Source organism: Salmo salar, chromosome ssa05 (assembly GCF_905237065.1).
Source record: "Salmo salar chromosome ssa05, Ssal_v3.1, whole genome shotgun sequence".
Taxonomy (NCBI): domain Eukaryota; kingdom Metazoa; phylum Chordata; class Actinopteri; order Salmoniformes; family Salmonidae; genus Salmo; species Salmo salar.
In genome coordinates, this window is record NC_059446.1 from 16,304,831 (window position 1) to 16,324,628 (window position 19,798).

Genomic DNA, 19,798 nt, shown 5'->3' on the forward strand with positions numbered 1-19,798 from the left:
AAACACAACAAGCATCACAACTGGTATCAGCTGTATTCAATTGACCATACTTATTTGATTTGATTTGGTTACTCTGTTAGCTCCATCCAAATGTGGTAGTTGTTGAAATCGTTTTACGAGCTAACAACATCAAGCCACCATATGCCTCTGTGTGGGTTTGTAGCAGGGCAGACAGGCTGGCAGGCAGGCTGGCAGGAATAGAGCAGTTGAACAGTAACAACTGGTGCTGGTCCCCCTGAGAAGAGAACTAGTGTAGAGCTGGACCAGGAAACAACATGGTGAGGTTTCTAGTCTACAGCATAATGCTTCCTAGCAGAGACGGAAGGCTTCTATACACTAATGGGGTATTCAGATTGAACATAAATCATAATTTGTTTTCTTGTCAGAGGGTTGAAAAGAATGAATGCATGGGTGTGTGTGGGGGGGAGAGGTGTGGTGGAAGGTGTGTGTGGAGGGGGGTTGGGGGGGTGGAGTGGATGGTGTATGTACAGTGAGTGAGAAAAGTATTTGATCCCCTGCTGATTTTGTACGTTTGCCCACTGACAAAGAAATTATTAGTCTATAATTTCAATGGTAGGTTTATTTGAACAGTGAGAGACAGAATAACAACAAAAAAATCCAGAAAAACACATGTCAAAAATGTTATACATTTATTTGCATTTTAATGAGGGAATTAAGTATTTGACCCCTCTGCAAAACATGACTTAATACTTGGTGGCAAAACCCTTGTTGGCAATCACAGAGGTCAGACGTTTCTTGTAGTTGGCCACCAGGTTTGCACACATCTCAGGAGGGATTTTGTCCCACTCCTCTTTGCAGATCTTCTCCAAGTCATTAAGGTTTCGAGGCTGACGTTTGGCAACTCGAACCTTCAGCTCCGTCCACAGATTTTCTATGGGATAAAGGTCTGGAGACTGGCTAGGCCACTCCAGGACCTTAATGTGCTTCTTCTTGAGCCACTCCTTTGTTGCCTTGGCCGTGTGTTTTGGGTCATTGTCATGCTGGAATACCCATCCACGACACATTTTCAATGCCCTGGCTGAGGGAAGGAGGTTCTCACCCAAGATTTGACGGTACATGGCCTCGTCCATCGTCCCTTTGATGCGGTGAAGTTTCCCTGTCCCCTTAGCAGAAAAACACCCCCAAAGCATAATGTTTCCACCTCCATGTTTGACAGTGGGGATGGTGTTCTTGGGGTCATAGGCAGCATTCCTCCTCCTCCAAACACGGCGAGTTGAGTTGATGCCAAAGAGCTCCATTTTGGTCTCATCTGACCACAACACTTTCACCCAGTTGTCCTCTGAATCATTCAGATGTTCATTGGCCAACTTCAGACGGGCATGTATATGTTCTTTCTTGAGCAGGGGGACCTTGCGGGCACTGCAGGATTTCAGTCCTGTGTTACCAATTGTTTTCTTGGTGACTATGGTCCCAGCTGCATTGAGATCATTGACAAGATCCTCCCGTGTAGTTCTGGGCTGATTCCTCACCGTTCTCATGATCATTGCAACTCCACGAGGTGAGATCTTGCATGGAGCCCCAGGCCGAGGGAGATTGACAGTTCTTTTGTGTTTCTTCCATTTGCGAATAATCGCACCAACTGTTGTCACCTTCTCACCAAGCTGCTTGGCGATGGTCTTGTAGCCCATTCCAGCCTTGTGAAGGTCTACAATCTTGTCCCTGACATCCTTGGAGAGCTCGTTGGCCTTGGCCATGGTGGAGAGTTTGGAATCTGATTGATTGATTGCTTCTGTGGACAGGTGTCTTTTATACAGGTAACAAACTGAGATTAGGAGCACTCCCTTTAAGAGTGTGCTCCTAATCTCAGCTCATTACCTGTATAAAAGACACCTGGGAACCAGAAATCTTTCTGATTGAGAGGGGGTCAAATACTTATTTCCCTCATTAAAATGCAAAACATTTTTGACATGCGTTTTTCTGGATTTTTTTGTTGTTATTCTGTTTCTCACTGTTCAAATAAACCTACCATTAAAATTACAGACTGATCATTTCTTTGTCAGTGGACAAACCTACAAAATCAGCAGGGGATCAAATACTTTTTCCCTCACTGTATGAGTGTGAGTGTGTGCGAGTGAGTGTATGTGAGAGAGAGAAAGAGCATTTCCATATTGTTCCACATTACTGTACATGTTTCATTAACACCGTTCAAAGCAGTTTAGGGGTTCTCCAAGGCCATTTGTGTGCCAGATTCCAGGTTACTCATTGAAACATGGAATAAAATGGGAAATTGCCAGATTTCGGCTCTGGAGACCCCCACAGAACCAAAGGAACTGTCACGCCCTGACCATAGAGAGCCCTTGTTTCTCTATGGTGTAGTAGGTCAGGGCGTGACTAGGGGGTGTTCTAGTTTAACATTTATATGTTGGTGTTTCGTTATGGTTCCCAATTTGAGGCAGTTGGTAATCATTGCCTTTAATTGGGGATCATATTTAAGTAGTCATTTTTCCCACCTGTGTTTGTGGGATATTGTTTGTGTTTAGTTGCCTGTGTTCAAGTCATGTCATGACTTCACGTTTCGTTTGTTCTTTATTGTTTTGTTTGTTTCACGGAGATTAAAAATATGTGGAACTATACTCACGCTGCGCCTTGGTCCGCTCATTTTCAAGAACGTGACAGTAACCAATTACTATTCCGACTGGGAATTCTAAATTCTGACACAAGCTGGTTACACGACACACGACAGGAACTCCTTGAGCTTCAAAAACAGAACTCCAGCCATTGCTAAACTATTGCAATTATTCCGTGGTTACATATCCTACTCTGAGAGGATGTGTTATAGATAAAACTATTCATTTACCAGGGTTATACCTGCCTTTTTCTACACTGTGCTGTGCGGAGAGCGGAGACTGCGGAAACAGAGATCGAAAGAGGCTGTGCTGTGGAGGCTGCTCTGTGCTATCCTTAGACATAGATAGCCGGGGGCCAAGGCTATTCGCGCTCAGATAATTTCAAAATGGTACAAATTGAGGCACTTCTTTGTGACAACTCTTTGTACTCTAGACCCTTTCCCAATACTTCTTATTCATCTTGAAATGTGTCTCTCAAGACAGTGGTAACAGCAAAGGAAAATTACTAAGCTAGATTGCAACACAGTAGTTGTAGCAAACACAAAAACAGAATGGTCTTCCTTGTAAGGCTATAGAATGTGTTTGAATAGACATAGTGGACATATTGTTTGGTAGTGAAGGAGCTGGAGATATGAAACAATGTAATATGTTACAGTGTGTTGTTTCTGGTCTGGTGATTGGTGGTGGAGGAGCTGGAGATATGAAACAATGTAATATGTTACAGTGTGTTGCTTCTGGTCTGGTGATTGGTAGTGAAGGATCTGGAGATATGGAACATCAATGTAATATGTTACAGTGTGTTGTTTCTGTTCTGGTGATTGCTGGTGGAGGAGCTGGAGATATGAAACAATGTAATATGTTCAAATCAAATCAAATGTTATTTGCACATGCGCAACGAATACACCAGGTGTTTCACCTTACGGTGAAATGCTTACTTACAAGCCCTTAACCAACAGTGCAGTTTTACAGAAAAAAATAAAGAAATATAACAAATAATTAAGGAGCAACAATAAAATAACAGCAGCGAGGCTATATACAGGGGATTCTGGTACAGAGTCAATGTTTAGGCTATATATAGGGGATTCTGGTACAGAGTCAATGTTTAGGCTATATATAGGGGATTCTGGTACAGAGTCAATGTTTAGGCTATATATAGGGGATTCTGGTACAGAGTCAAGTTTAGGCTATATATAGGGGATTCTGGTACAGAGTCAATGTTTAGGCTATATATAGGGGATTCTGGTACAGAGTCAATGTTTAGGCTATATATAGGGGATTCTGGTACAGAGTCAATGTTTAGGCTATATATAGGGGATTCTGGTACAGAGTCAATGTTTAGGCTATATATAGGGGATTCTGGTACAGAGTAATTTTGGCTATATAAGGGGATTCTGGTACAGAGTCAATGTTTAGGCTATATATAGGGGATTCTGGTACAGAGTCAATGTTTAGGCTATATATAGGGGATTCTGGTACAGAGTCAATGTTTAGGCTATATATAGGGGATTCTGGTACAGAGTCAATGTTTAGGTGTCAGGTGCGTCTTAAAAAGTGGACCAAGGCGCAGCGGGTGCAGTGCTCATCTTCTTCTTTTATTTTAATAAACGTGAACACTTAACAAAAATAACAACCAACGACAAAAACAGTCCTGTAAGGCTACACAGCTATACACAGAACAACTACCCACAAACACAGTGACAAAAAAACCTAGTTAAATATGGCCTCCAATTAGAAGCAACAAAGAACAGCTGCTTCCAATTGAAGGCTAAACCAAACCTGAACATAGAAATAGACTAAATAGACATTCAAACATAGAAATAGACAACATAGAACACTACCCAAAACCCAAGACACATAAATCAAACACACCCCTGCCACGTCTTGACCATACTATAATAACAAAATGACCCCTTACTGGTCAGGACGTGACATTAGGCTATATATAGGGGATTCTGGTACAGAGTAAATGTTTAGGCTATATACGTTTACATTTACGTCATTTAGCAGACACTCTTATCCAGAGCGACTTACAAATTGTATGGTCACTGTGGGGATGATGTCATTGATGCATTTTTACAGAATGTTGTTTAGGATTAACTGATTGGTGGTGTAGTGTTTATGTCAGGAGAGCATCTGTGTGCTCTTGTGTCGGTCAGAGTGGCAAGCATACACTATTGAATTCCTGTTGTTTTATCTCCTACACGCACTACCTATGGGCCCTGGTCAACAGTAATGCACTATACAGTGAATATGGTGCCATTTGGGAAGCAGACTTGTTTTTTGGAGAAGTGAGTGGTAGGACTGTAGAGGATGGATAAGCCTATCTGCCTGCAGAGGAAGAAGAGTAGAAGGAGGAGGAGGAAGAGATATATTTTGATGGAGAGTTTATTTGAGGAGGGTTCTTACACCTTGCTCACAGGGCTTCTCATGTATGAGGGAGGACAAGAGGACTTTCTCTGTTTTTATTCTCTCTCCCTCCATCCCACTCTTTCTATTTTGTCTCTCTATCCCTCAGATCATTGTGAACAAGCTCCCCCGTGTTCAGGCTCTCTGTCTGTGTGGAGCCGGGATGGGATCGTACAGCTAGCCTGAGGACATATCCATGTATTCACAGCTAGATCACCAACTAACAACCACCTCTAACACTATACCTGTCAGAAACACACACACACACACACACACACACACACACACACACACACACACACACACACACACACACACACACACACACACACACACACACACACACACACAATACAGGAATATTGCAGGATTTTTTTCTGCAATCCACTACAATTAGCAGGAGTAGAAATGTATTTTTGCAGCTGATAAGAAAAAAATTAGGCATACATTTCTAATCTGATTATTATAATTAGCTCATAATTTGAAAAATTCACCTTTTCAATAAACCATGTTTTCAGAGAATTAAAATGATAAAATGTTTTTTATTTATTCGGACTAATCCTTAATCTGTCTAAATACTTGACGGGGGATTGACAGCGGTTAAGAGAGAAGCAGCAAGAGCGAGAGAGAGGTCTTAGCTGAGCTCTGCGGCCAAGGGACAGGCTCCATTATTGTGTGAAAAACAATTAAACAGACAATTAGTTGAGCGGTGAAGAGGGGAAGAAAGGGGAACAATAAATAGTCTTAATACATTGATGCACTTCAGATGAGCTCATAGAGAGAGAAAGAGAGAGAGAGAGAGAGAGAGGGAGAGAGAGAGAGAGAGAGAGAGGAAAAAGAGATAGAGAGAGAGGAAAAGAGAGAGAGACAGAGCGAGAGAAAGAAAGAAGGCGCTTTCTCTCTCTCTGATTCTCTCTCTCTCGGACTCTCTCTCTTTCTCTCTCTATCACACTTTTCCTCTCTCTTTCTCTCTATCGCTCTTTTCCTCTCTCTCTCTATCTCTATTTTCCTCTCTCTCTCTCTATATATATATATATACATATATATTCCTCTCTCTTTCTTTCTATCTCTCACTCTTTTGCTTTCTATCTCCCTCTTCCTCTCTTTCTCTTTTATTCCTCTCTGTCTCTCTTCCTCTCTCTCTTTTAATTTATTCCTCTCTGTCTCTCTTCCTCTCTCTCTCTTCATTTATTCCTCTCTCTCTCTTTTCATTTATTCCTCTCTCTCTCTTTTCATTTATTCCTCTCTCTCTCTCTCTCTCTCTCTCTCTCTCTCTCTCTCTCTCTCTCTCTCTCTCTCTCTCTCGTCATGATCCACAGTATCATATCCAGAGAATGAGAGAAAACTGTGCGCACAAGAGAGAGGGATGAAAACAGACGGGAGGAGAGAGGGATGAAGCAGGCCCAGCCACAGGGGAAACAATGGCCTTAATTATACCAGTGTTTGTCATCAGTCTCTTGTCTGGCCTGTATCCCTGCAGGCCCCTAAAGGCCCCTGACGTCTTTTGTTGTTGTGGATGGGGAATTAGACGAACACAGCGTGTGTCTGAGGAATGACTGTGGTGAATTTAACCACTAGTTACCAGCAGTAGTTCACATCAACATGGGAGAGAAGATAAGGGAGAATAGAAAACATAGAACAGAACATATAGAATTACAACTAGATATTCATTCCAACTAACGCCATAATTGAAACGGCAAGACACTCCATAATCCTGTTGCCTGAAGTTAAGGCAAATGTCTAAATGTTCTTTGGAGATTGTGTTGGATACAACCCACTGAACTGTGAGTAAAGACAAACGCTGTCTTTGATATGATGAGAAAGAACATCAGTAAACAATACAATGTGGAAGTAAAGAGACACAGAGTCCTTACAAGGACTCTCCACTGGTACCAGCGCTGACAAAACATTAGAGCATTACCTCTCTGTTTATTAATGTCTATGAGCTAAAGAGCCCACCTCTCTCTTTCTCTCTCCCTCCCTCTCAGTAGTCCCCATCGGCGTAGCTGCTTGTAATTGAGTATTAATGAGATAAGATGACTGGGTCTGTCCTGTATGTGTTATCACGATCAGGGCCTCTGTGGTGCAACGCTGGTGTTTTGATCTCTTTCTCTCTCTCCCTCTCCCTCTCTCTCTCATTCTCTCTTTCTCTCTCTCCCTCTCTCTCTCATTCTCTCTCTCCCTCTCTCTCTCATTCTCTCTCTCTCTCTCTCTCTCTCTCTCTCTCTCTCTCCCTCTCATTCTCTCTCTCCCTCTCTCTCTCATTCTCTCTCTCTCTCTCCCTATCTATCATTCTCTCTCTCATTCTCTCTCTCTCTCTCTCTCTCTCTCTCTTTCCCTCTCTCTCTTTCCCTCTCTCTCTCTCTCTCTCTCTCTCTCTCTCTCTCTCTCTCTCTCTCTTTTTCTCTCTTTCGCTCTTTCTCCCCTCTCTCACTGTCTTTCTCTTTCTTGGTCTCTCATTCTTCTGTTTATGAGGACTTCGTTATCTATTATGGTTGAAGGATTAGTCTCCCTCTGTTTTGTTCTCTCCAGTGCTGTGTGTGTGTGTTTGTGTGTGTGTGTGTGTGTGTGTGTGTGTGTGTGTGTATGTGTATGTGTGTGTGTATGTGTATGTGTACGTGAAAGAAGGGGCTCACAGGCGGCCTTGACTCACCGCCTCCAGACAGGTTCCCTGTGTAACCCCCCCCTCCTGGTCCCTGTCCTGTTTAACCTTGGAGTAGGAACAGAACGTTCTGGTAAGGATGTAGGTGGATACAGGTGGGCTTCTCCACTGCAGCTGTGTTGGTGGGTGCTGAGGATGGCGCTGGGGCTGAGGATGGAGCTGGGGCTGAGGATGGAGCTGGGGCTGAGGATGGAGCTGGGGCAGGGGATGGAGCTGGGGTAGAGGATGGAGCTGGGGATGAGGATGGAGCTGGGGTAGAGGATGGAGCTGGGGCTGAGGATGGAGCTGGGGCTGAGGATGGAGCTGGGGCTGAGGATGGAGCTGTGGCTGAGGATGGAGCTGTGGCTGAGGATGGAGCTGTGGCAGAGGATGGAGCTGGGGCAGGGGATGGAGCTGGGGCTGAGGATGGAGCTGGGGCAGAGGATGGAGCTGGGGATGAGGATGGAGCTGGGGTTGAGGATGGAGCTGGGGCAGGGGATGAGCTGGGGCAGGGGATGGAGCTGGGGAAGAGGATGGAGCTGGGACAGAGGATGGAGCTGGGACAGAGGATGGAGCTGGGGCTGAGGATGGAGCTGGGGCTGAGGATGGAGCTGAGGATGGAGCTGGGGCAGAGGATGGAGCTGGGGCAGAGGATGGAGCTGGGGAAGAGGATGGAGCTGAGGATGGAGCTGGGGCAGGGGATGGAGCTGGGGCTGAGGATGGAGCTGGGGCTGAGGATCGAGCTGGGGCTGAGGATGGAGCTGGGGCAGGGGATGGAGCTGGGGCAGGGGATGGAGCTGGGGATGAGGATGGAGCTGGGACAGAGGATGGAGCTGGGACAGAGGATGGAGCTGGGACAGAGGATGGAGCTGGGGGTGAGGATGGAGCTGGGGCTGAGGATGGAGCTGGGGCTGAGGATGGAGCTGGGGTAGAGGATGGAGCTGGGGCTGAGGATGGAGCTGGGGTGGAGGATGGAGCTGGGGCTGAGGATGGAGCTGGGGCTGAGGATGGAGCTGGGGCTGAGGATGGAGCTGGTGCAGAGGATGGAGCTGGGGCTAAGGATGGAGCTGGTGTAGAGGATGGAGCTGGGGAAGGGGATGGAGCTGGGGCAGGGGATGGAGCTGGGGCAGGGGATGGAGCTGGGACAGGGGATGGAGCTGGGGCTGAGGATGGAGCTGAGGATGGAGCTGGGGTAGGGGATGGAGCTGGGGCAGAGGATGGAGCTGGGGTAGAGGATGGAGCTGGGGCAGGGGATGGAGCTGGGACAGAGGATGGAGCTGGGGCAGGGGATGGAGCTGGGGCTGAGGATGGAGCTGGGGCTGAGGATGGAGCTGGGGTAGAAGATTCCACACACACACACACACACACACACACACACACACACACACACACACACACACACACACACACACACACACACACACACACACACACACACACACACACACACACACACACACACTAAACAGGAGAAGGGGGAGTAGCAGCTGCTGAGATTGTTTTGTTATATATGCATTATAAATATGAATAAAAGTCCCTTGACGGGCCACGGTTCTGCTATGCTCCTGTAATCTCTCACAATAGAAAGCCAAGGCTCCTAACCATGACGGAGGGAGGAGGAAATAGAGAGAGAGGGGGAGAGAGAGAGAGAGAGAGAGAGAGAGAGAGAGAGAGAGAGAGAGGGAGGGATGGATGGAGAGAGGGAGGGAAAAACATGGCCTTTGCGATTTATCATTCTGAAAATGTCTGAGAAGTGGAGAAGGTCTGTAATCCATCAAGATTATTTTATTATTCAACTCTTTAGGATACTCTGCACTCCCTCCATGTGGTCCTCTGTCCACTTTCATCTGAAACAAAAGTAGATAACAGACCAAGTTTGTATCCCAAATAGTTGTGGTATAAATTACTCAAGTAAAAATACTTTAAATCAAATCAAATCAAACTTTATCGACCCGCCACCACACTATAGACCCCTGTCTCAACCTGACCCACCACCAACACTATAGACCCCTGTCTCAACCTGACCCACCACCAACACTATAGACACCTGTCTCAACCTGACCCACCACCACACTATAGACCCCTGTCTCAACCTGACCCACCACCACACTATAGACCCCTGTCTCAACCTGAACCACCACCACACTATAGACCCCTGTCTCAACCTGACCCACCACCACACTATAGACCCCTGTCTCAACCTGACCCACCACCACACTATAGACCCCTGTCTCAACCTGACCCACCACCAACACTATAGACCCCTGTCTCAACCTGACCCACCACCAACACTATAGACCCCTGTCTCAACCTGACCCACCACCACACTATAGACCCCTGTCTCAACCTGACTCACAACCACACTATAGACCCCTGTCTCAACCTGACCCACCACCAACACTATAGACCCCTGTCTCAACCTGACCCACCACCAACATTATAGACCCCTGTCTCAACCTGACCCACCACCACACTATAGACCCCTGTCTCAACCTGACCCACCACCACACTATAGACCCCTGTCTGACCCACCACCACACTATAGACCTATGTCTCAACCTGACCCACCACCACACTATAGACCCCTGTCTCAACCTGACCCACCACCAACACTATAGAACCCTGTCTCAACCTGACCCACCACCAACACTATAGACCCCTGTCTCAACCTGACCCACCACGACACTATAGACCCCTGTCTCAACCTGACCCACCACCAACACTATAGACCCCTGTCTCAACCTGACCCACCACCAACACTATAGACCCCTGTCTCAACCTGACCCACCACCACACTATAGACCCCTGTCTCAACCTGACCCACCACCAACACTATAGACCCCTGTCTCAACCTGACCCACCACCAACACTATAGACCCCTGTCTCAACCTGACCCACCACCAACACTATAGACCCCTGTCTCAACCTGACCCACCACCAACACTATAGACCCCTGTCTCAACCTGACCCACCACCAACTCTATATACCCCTGTCTCAACCTGACCCACCACCAACACTATAGACCCCTGTCTCAACCTGACCCACCACCAACACTATAGACCCCTGTCTCAACCTGACCCACCACCACACTATAGACCCCTGTCTCAACCTGACCCACCACCAACACTATAGACCCCTGTCTCAACCTGACCCACCACCAACACTATAGAGCCCTGTATCAACCTGACCCACCACCACACTATAGACCCCTGTCTTAACCTGACCCACCACCACACTATAGACCCCTGTCTCAACCTGACCCACCACCACACTATAGACCCCTGTCTCAACCTGACCCACCACCAACACTATAGACCCCTGTCTCAACCTGACCCACCACCAACACTATAGAACCCTGTCTGACCCACCACCACAATATAGACCCCTGTCTCAACCTGACCCACCACCAACACTATATACCCCTGTCTCAACCTGACCCACCACCAACACTATAGACGCCTGTCTCAACCTGACCCACCACCAACACTATATACCCCTATCTCAACCTGACCCACCACCACACTATAGACCCCTGTCTCAACCTGACCCACCACCACACTATAGACCCCTGTCTCAACCTGACCCACCACCACACTATAGACCCCTGTCTCAACCTGACCCACAACCACACTATAGACCCCTGTCTCAACCTGACCCACCACCAACACTATAGACCCCTGTCTCAACCTCACCCACCAGCAACACTATAGACCCATGTCTTAACCTGACCCACCACCACACTATAGACCCCTGTCTCAACCTGACCCACCACCACACTATAGACCCCTGTCTCAACCTGACCCACCACCAACACTATAGACCCCTGTCTCAACCTGACCCACCACCACACTATAGACCCCTGTTTCAACCTGAACCACCACCAACACTATATACCCCTGTCTCAACCTGACCCACCACCACACTATAGACCCCTGTCTCAACCTGACCCACCACCAACACTATAGACCCCTGTCTCAACCTGACCCACCACCAACACTATAGACCCCTGTCTCAACCTGACCCACCACCACACTATAGACCCCTGTCTCAACCTGACCCACCACCACACTATAGACCCCTGTCTCAACCTGACCCACCACCACACTATAGACCCCTGTCTCAACCTGACCCACCACCAACACTATAGACCCCTGTCTCAACCTGACCCACCACCACACTATAGACCCCTGTCTCAACCTGACCCTCCACCAACTCTATAGACCCCTGTCTAAACCTGAACCACCACCACACTATAGACCCCTGTCTCAACCTGACCCACCACCAACACTATAGACCCCTGTCACAACCTGACCCACCACCAACACTATAGACCCCTGTCTCAACCTGACCCACCACCACACTATAGACCCCTGTCTCAACCTGACCCACCACCACACTATAGACCCCTGTCTCAACCTGACCCACCACCAACACTATAGACCCCTGTCTCAACCTGACCCACCACCAACACTATAGACCCCTGTCTCAACCTGACCCACCACCACACTATAGACCCCTGTCTCAACCTGACCCACCACCAACACTATAGACCCCTGTCTCAACCTGACCCACCACCACACTATAGACCCCTGTATCAACCTGACCCACCACCAACACTATAGACCCCTGTCTCAACCTGACCCACCACCAACACTATAGACCCCTGTCTCAACCTGACCCACCACCACACTATAGACCCCTGTCTCAACCTGACCCACCACCACACTATAGACCCCTCTCTCAACCTGACCCACCACCACACTATAGACCCCTGTATCAACCTGACCCACCAGCAACACTATAGACCCCTGTCTCAACCTGACCCACCACCAACACTATAGACCCCTGTCTCAACCTGACCCACCACCACACTATAGACCCCTGTCTCAACCTGACCCACCACCAACACTATAGAACCCTGTCTCAACCTGACCCACCACCACACTATAGACCCCTGTCTCAACCTGACCCACCAGCAACACTATAGACCCCTGTCTCAACCTGACCCACCACCAACACTATAGACCCCTGTCTCAACCTGACCCACCACCACACTATAGACCCCGGTCTCAACCTGACCCACCACCACACTATAGACCCCTGTCTCAACCTGACCCACCAACAACACTATAGACCCCTGTCTCAACCTGACCCACCACCAACACTATAGACCCCTGTCTCAACCTGACCCAACACACTATAGACCCCTGTCTCAACCGGACCCACCACCAACACTATAGACCCCTGTCTCAACCTGACCCACCAACACACTATAGACCCCTGTCTCAACCTGACCCACCACCAACAGTATAGACCCCTGTCTCAATCTGACCCACCACCAACACTATAGACCCCTGTCTCAACCGGACCCACCACCAACACTATAGACCCCTGTCTCAACCTGACCCACCACCAACACTATAGAGCCCTGTATCAACCTGACCCACCACCACACTATAGACCCTGTCTTAACCTGACCCACCACCACACTATAGACCCCAGTCTCAACCTGACCCACCACCACACTATAGACCCCTGTCTCAACCTGACCCACCACCACACTATAGACCCCTGTCTCAACCTGACCCACCACCACACTATAGACCCCTGTCTCAACCTGACCCACCACCACACTATAGACCCCTGTCTCAACCTGACCCACCACCAACACTATAGACCCCTGTCTCAACCTGACCCACCAGCAACACTATAGACCCATGTTTTAACCTGACCCACCACCACACTATAAACCTCTGTCTCAACCTGACCCACCACCACACTATAGACCCCTGTTTCAACCTGACCCACCACCAACACTATAGACCCCTGTCTCAACCTGAACCACAACCACACTATAGACCCCTGTCTCAACCTGACCCACCACCAACACTATAGACCCCTGTCTCAACCTGACCCACCACCACACTATAGACCCCTGTCTCAACCTGAATCACCACCACACTATAGACCCCTGTCTCAACCTGACCCACCACCACACTATAGACCCCTGTCTCAACCTGACCCACCACCAACACTATAGACCCCTGTCTCAACCTGACCCACCACCACACTATAGACCCCTCTCTCAACCTGACCCACCACCACACTATACACCCCTGTCTCAACCTGACCCACCACCACACTATAGACCCCTGTCTCAACCTGACCCACCAGCAACACTATAGACCCCTGTCTCAACCTGACCCACCACCAACACTATAGACCCCTGTCTCAACCTGACCCACTACCACACTATAGACCCCGGTCTCAACCTGACCCACCACCACACTATAGAACCCTGTCTCAACCTGACCCACCAACACACTATAGACCCCTGTCTGAACCTGACCCACCACCAACACTATAGACCCCTGTCTCAACCTGACCCACCACCACACTATAGACCCTTGTCTCAACCTGACCCACCACCACACTATAGACCCCTGTCTCAACCTGACCCATCACAACACTATAGACCCCTGTCTCAACCTGACCCACCACCACACTATAGACCCCTGTCTAAACCCGACCCACCACCACACTATAGACCCCTGTCTCAAACTGACCCACCAGCAACACTATAGACCCCTGTCTCAACCTGACCCACCACCAACACTATAGACCCATGTCTTAACCTGACCCACAACCACACTATAGACCCCTGTCTTAACCTGACCCACAACCACACTATAGACCCCTGTCTGACCCACCACCACAATATAGACCCCTGTCTCAACCTGACCCACCACCAACAGTATAGACCCCTGTCTCAACCTGACCCACCACCAACACTATAGACCCCTGTCTGACCCACCACCACAATATAGACCCCTGTCTCAACCTGACCCACCACCAACACTATAGACCCCTGTCTCAACCTGACCCACCACCACACTATAGACCCCTGTCTTAACCTGACCCACCACCAACACTATAGACCCCTGTCTCAACCTGACCCACCACCACACTATAGACCCCTGTCTCAACCTGACCCTCCACCAACTCTATAGACCCCTGTCTCAACCTGACCCACCACCAACACTATAGACCCCTGTCTCAACCTTACCCACCACCAACACTATAGACCCCTGTCTCAACCTGGCCCACCACCACACTATAGACCCCTGTCTCAACCTGACCCACCACCACAGTATAGACCCCTGTCTCAACCTGACCCACCACCAACACTATAGACCCCTGTCTCAACCTGACCCACCACCAACACTATAGACCCCTGTCTCAACCTGACCTACCACCAACACTATAGACCCCTGTCTCAACCTGACCCACCACCACACTATAGACCCCTGTCTTAACCTGACCCACCACCACACTATAGACCCCTGTCTCAACCTGACCCACCACCACACTATAGACCCCTGTCTCAACCTGACCCACCACCAACACTATAGACCCCTGTCTCAACCTGACCCACCACCAACACTATAGACCCCTGTCTCAACCTGACCCACCACCACACTATAGACCCCTGTCTCAACCTGACCCACCACCACACTATAGACCCCTGTCTCAACCTGACCCACCACCACAGTATAGACCCCTGTCTCAACCTGACCCACCACCAACACTATAGACCCCTGTCTCAACCTGACCCACCAGCAACACTATAGACCCCTGTCTCAACCTGACCTACCACCAACACTATAGACCCCTGTCTCAACCTGACCCACCACCACACTATAGACCCCTGTCTCAACCTGACCCACCACCAACACTATAGACCCCTGTCTCACTGACCCACCACCACACTATAGACCCCTGTCTCAACCTGACCCACCACCAACACTATAGACCCCTGTCTCAACCTGACCCACCACCAACACTATAGACCCCTGTCTCAACCTGACCCACCACCACACTATAGACCCCGGTCTCAACCTGACCCACCACCACACTATAGACCCCTGTCTCAACCTGACCCACCACCACACTATAGACCCCTGTCTCAACCTGACCCACCACCAACACTATAGACCCCTGTCTCAACCTGACCCACCACCACACTATAGACCCCTGTCTCAACCTGACCCACCACCAACACTATAGACCCCTGTCTCAACCTGACCCACCACCAACACTATAGACCCCTGTCTCAACCTGACCCACCACCAACACTATAGACCCCTGTCTCAACCTGACCCACCACCAACACTATAGACCCCTGTCTCAACCTGACCCACCACCACAGTATAGACCCCTGTCTCAACCTGACCCACCACCACACTATAGACCCCTGTCTCAAGCCTGACCCACCACCAACACTATAGACCCCTGTCTCAACCTGACCCACCACCAACACTATAGACCCCTGTCTCAACCTGACCCACCACCACACTATAGACCCCTGTCTCAACCTGACCCACCACCACACTATAGACCCCTGTCTCAACCTGACCCACCACCACACTATAGACCCCTGTCTCAACCTGACCCACCACCAACACTATAGACCCCTGTCTCAACCTGACCCACCACCAACACTATAGACCCCTGTCTCAACCTGACCCACCACCAACACTATAGACCCCTGTCTCAACCTGACCCACCACCACACTATAGACCCCTGTCTCAACCTGACCCACCACCAACACTATAGACCCCTGTCTCAACCTGACCCACCACCAACACTATAGACCCCTGTCTCAACCTGACCCACCACCAACACTATAGACCCCTGTCTCAACCTGACCCACCACCAACACTATAGACCCCTGTCTCAACCTGACCCACCACCACACTATAGACCCCTGTCTCAACCTGACCCACCACCAACACTATAGACCCCTGTCTCAACCTGACCCACCACCACACTATAGACCCCTGTCTCAACCTGACCCACCACCACACTATAGACCCCTGTCTCAACCTGACCCACCACCAACACTATAGACCCCTGTCTCAACCTGACCCACCACCACACTATAGACCCCTGTCTCAACCTGACCCACCACCACACTATAGACCCCTGTCTCAACCTGACCCACCACCAACACTATAGACCCCTGTCTCAACCTGACCCACCACCACACTATAGACCCCTGTCTCAACCTGACCCACCACCACACTATAGACCCCTGTCTCAACCTGACCCACCACCACACTATAGACCCCTGTCTCAACCTGACCCACCACCACACTATAGACCCCTGTCTCAACCTGACCCACCACCACACTATAGACCCCTGTCTCAACCTGACCCACCACCAACACTATAGACCCCTGTCTCAACCTGACCCACCACCAACACTATAGACCCCTGTCTCAACCTGACCCACCACCAACACTATAGACCCCTGTCTCAACCTGACCCACCACCAACACTATAGACCCCTGTCTCAACCTGACCCACCACCAACACTATAGACCCCTGTCTCAACCTGACCCACCACCAACACTATAGACCCCTGTCTCAACCTGACCCACCACCAACACTATAGACCCCTGTCTCAACCTGACCCACCACCAACACTATAGACCCCTGTCTCAACCTGACCCACCACCAACACTATAGACCCCTGTCTCAACCTGACCCACCACCACACTATAGACCCCTGTCTCAACCTGACCCACCACCACACTATAGACCCCTGTCTCAACCTGACCCACCACCAACACTATAGACCCCTGTCTCAACCTGACCCACCACCAACACTATAGACCCCTGTCTCAACCTGACCCACCACCACACTATAGACCCCTGTCTCAACCTGACCCACCACCAACACTATAGACCCCTGTCTCAACCTGACCCACCACCAACACTATAGACCCCTGTCTCAACCTGACCCACCACACACTATAGACCCCTGTCTCAACCTGACCCACCACCACACTATAGACCCCTGTCTCAACCTGACCCACCACCAACACTATAGACCCCTGTCTCAACCTGACCCACCACCAACACTATAGACCCCTGTCTCAACCTGACCCACCACCACACTATAGACCCCTGTCTCAACCTGACCCACCACCAACACTATAGACCCCTGTCTCAACCTGACCCACCACCAACACTATAGACCCCTGTCTCAACCTGACCCACCACCAACACTATAGACCCCTGTCTCAACCTGACCCACCACCAACACTATAGACCCCTGTCTCAACCTGACCCACCACCAACACTATAGACCCCTGTCTCAACCTGACCCACCACCAACACTATAGACCCCTGTCTCAACCTGACCCACCACCAACACTATAGACCCCTGTCTCAACCTGACCCACCACCAACACTATAGACCCCTGTCTCAACCTGACCCACCACCACACTATAGACCCCTGTCTCAACCTGACCCACCACCAACACTATAGACCCCTGTCTCAACCTGACCCACCACCAACACTATAGACCCCTGTCTCAACCTGACCCACCACCAACACTATAGACCCCTGTCTCAACCTGACCCACCACCAACACTATAGACCCCTGTCTCAACCTGACCCACCACCAACACTATAGACCCCTGTCTCAACCTGACCCACCACCACACTATAGACCCCTGTCTCAACCTGACCCACCACCACACTATAGACCCCTGTCTCAACCTGACCCACCACCACACTATAGACCCCTGTCTCAACCTGACCCACCACCAACACTATAGACCCCTGTCTCAACCTGACCCACCACCACACTATAGACCCCTGTCTCAACCTGACCCACCACCAACACTATAGACCCCTGTCTCAACCTGACCCACCACCAACACTATAGACCCCTGTCTCAACCTGACCCACCACCACACTATAGACCCCTGTCTCAACCTGACCCACCACCAACACTATAGACCCCTGTCTCAACCTGACCCACCACCAACACTATAGACCCCTGTCTCAACCTGACCCACCACCAACACTATAGACCCCTGTCTCAACCTGACCCACCACCACACTATAGACCCCTGTCTCAACCTGACCCACCACCAACACTATAGACCCCTGTCTCAACCTGACCCACCACCAACACTATAGACCCCTGTCTCAACCTGACCCACCACCACACTATAGACCCCTGTCTCAACCTGACCCACCACCAACACTATAGACCCCTGTCTCAACCTGACCCACCACCACACTATAGACCCCTGTCTCAACCTGACCCACCACCACACTATAGACCCCTGTCTCAACCTGACCCACCACCAACACTATAGACCCCTGTCTCAACCTGACCCACCACCAACACTATAGACCCCTGTCTCAACCTGACCCACCACCAACACTATAGACCCCTGTCTCAACCTGACCCACCACCAACACTATAGACCCCTGTCTCAACCTGACCCACCACCACACTATAGACCCCTGTCTCAACCTGACCCACCACCAACACTATAGACCCCTGTCTCAACCTGACCCACCACCAACACTATAGACCCCTGTCTCAACCTGACCCACCACCAACACTATAGACCCCTGTCTCAACCTGACCCACCACCAACACTATAGACCCCTGTCTCAACCTGACCCACCACCACACTATAGACCCCTGTCTCAACCTGACCCACCACCACACTATAGACCCCTGTCTCAACCTGACCCACCACCAACACTATAGACCCCTGTCTCAACCTGACCCACCACCACACTATAGACCCCTGTCTCAACCTGACCCACCACCACACTATAGACCCCTGTCTCAACCTGACCCACCACCAACACTATAGACCCCTGTCTCAACCTGACCCACCACCACACTATAGACCCCTGTCTCAACCTGACCCACCACCAACACTATAGACCCCTGTCTCAACCTGACCCACCACCAACACTATAGACCCCTGTCTCAACCTGACCCACCACCACACTATAGACCCCTGTCTCAACCTGACCCACCACCACACTATAGACCCCTGTCTCAACCTGACCCACCACCAACACTATAGACCCCTGTCTCAACCTGACCCACCACCAACACTATAGACCCCTGTCTCAACCTGACCCACCACCACACTATAGACCCCTGTCTCAACCTGACCCACCACCACACTATAGACCCCTGTCTCAACCTGACCCACCACCAACACTATAGACCCCTGTCTCAACCTGACCCACCACCAACACTATAGACCCCTGTCTCAACCTGACCCACCACCACACTATAGACCCCTGTCTCAACCTGACCCACCACCACTA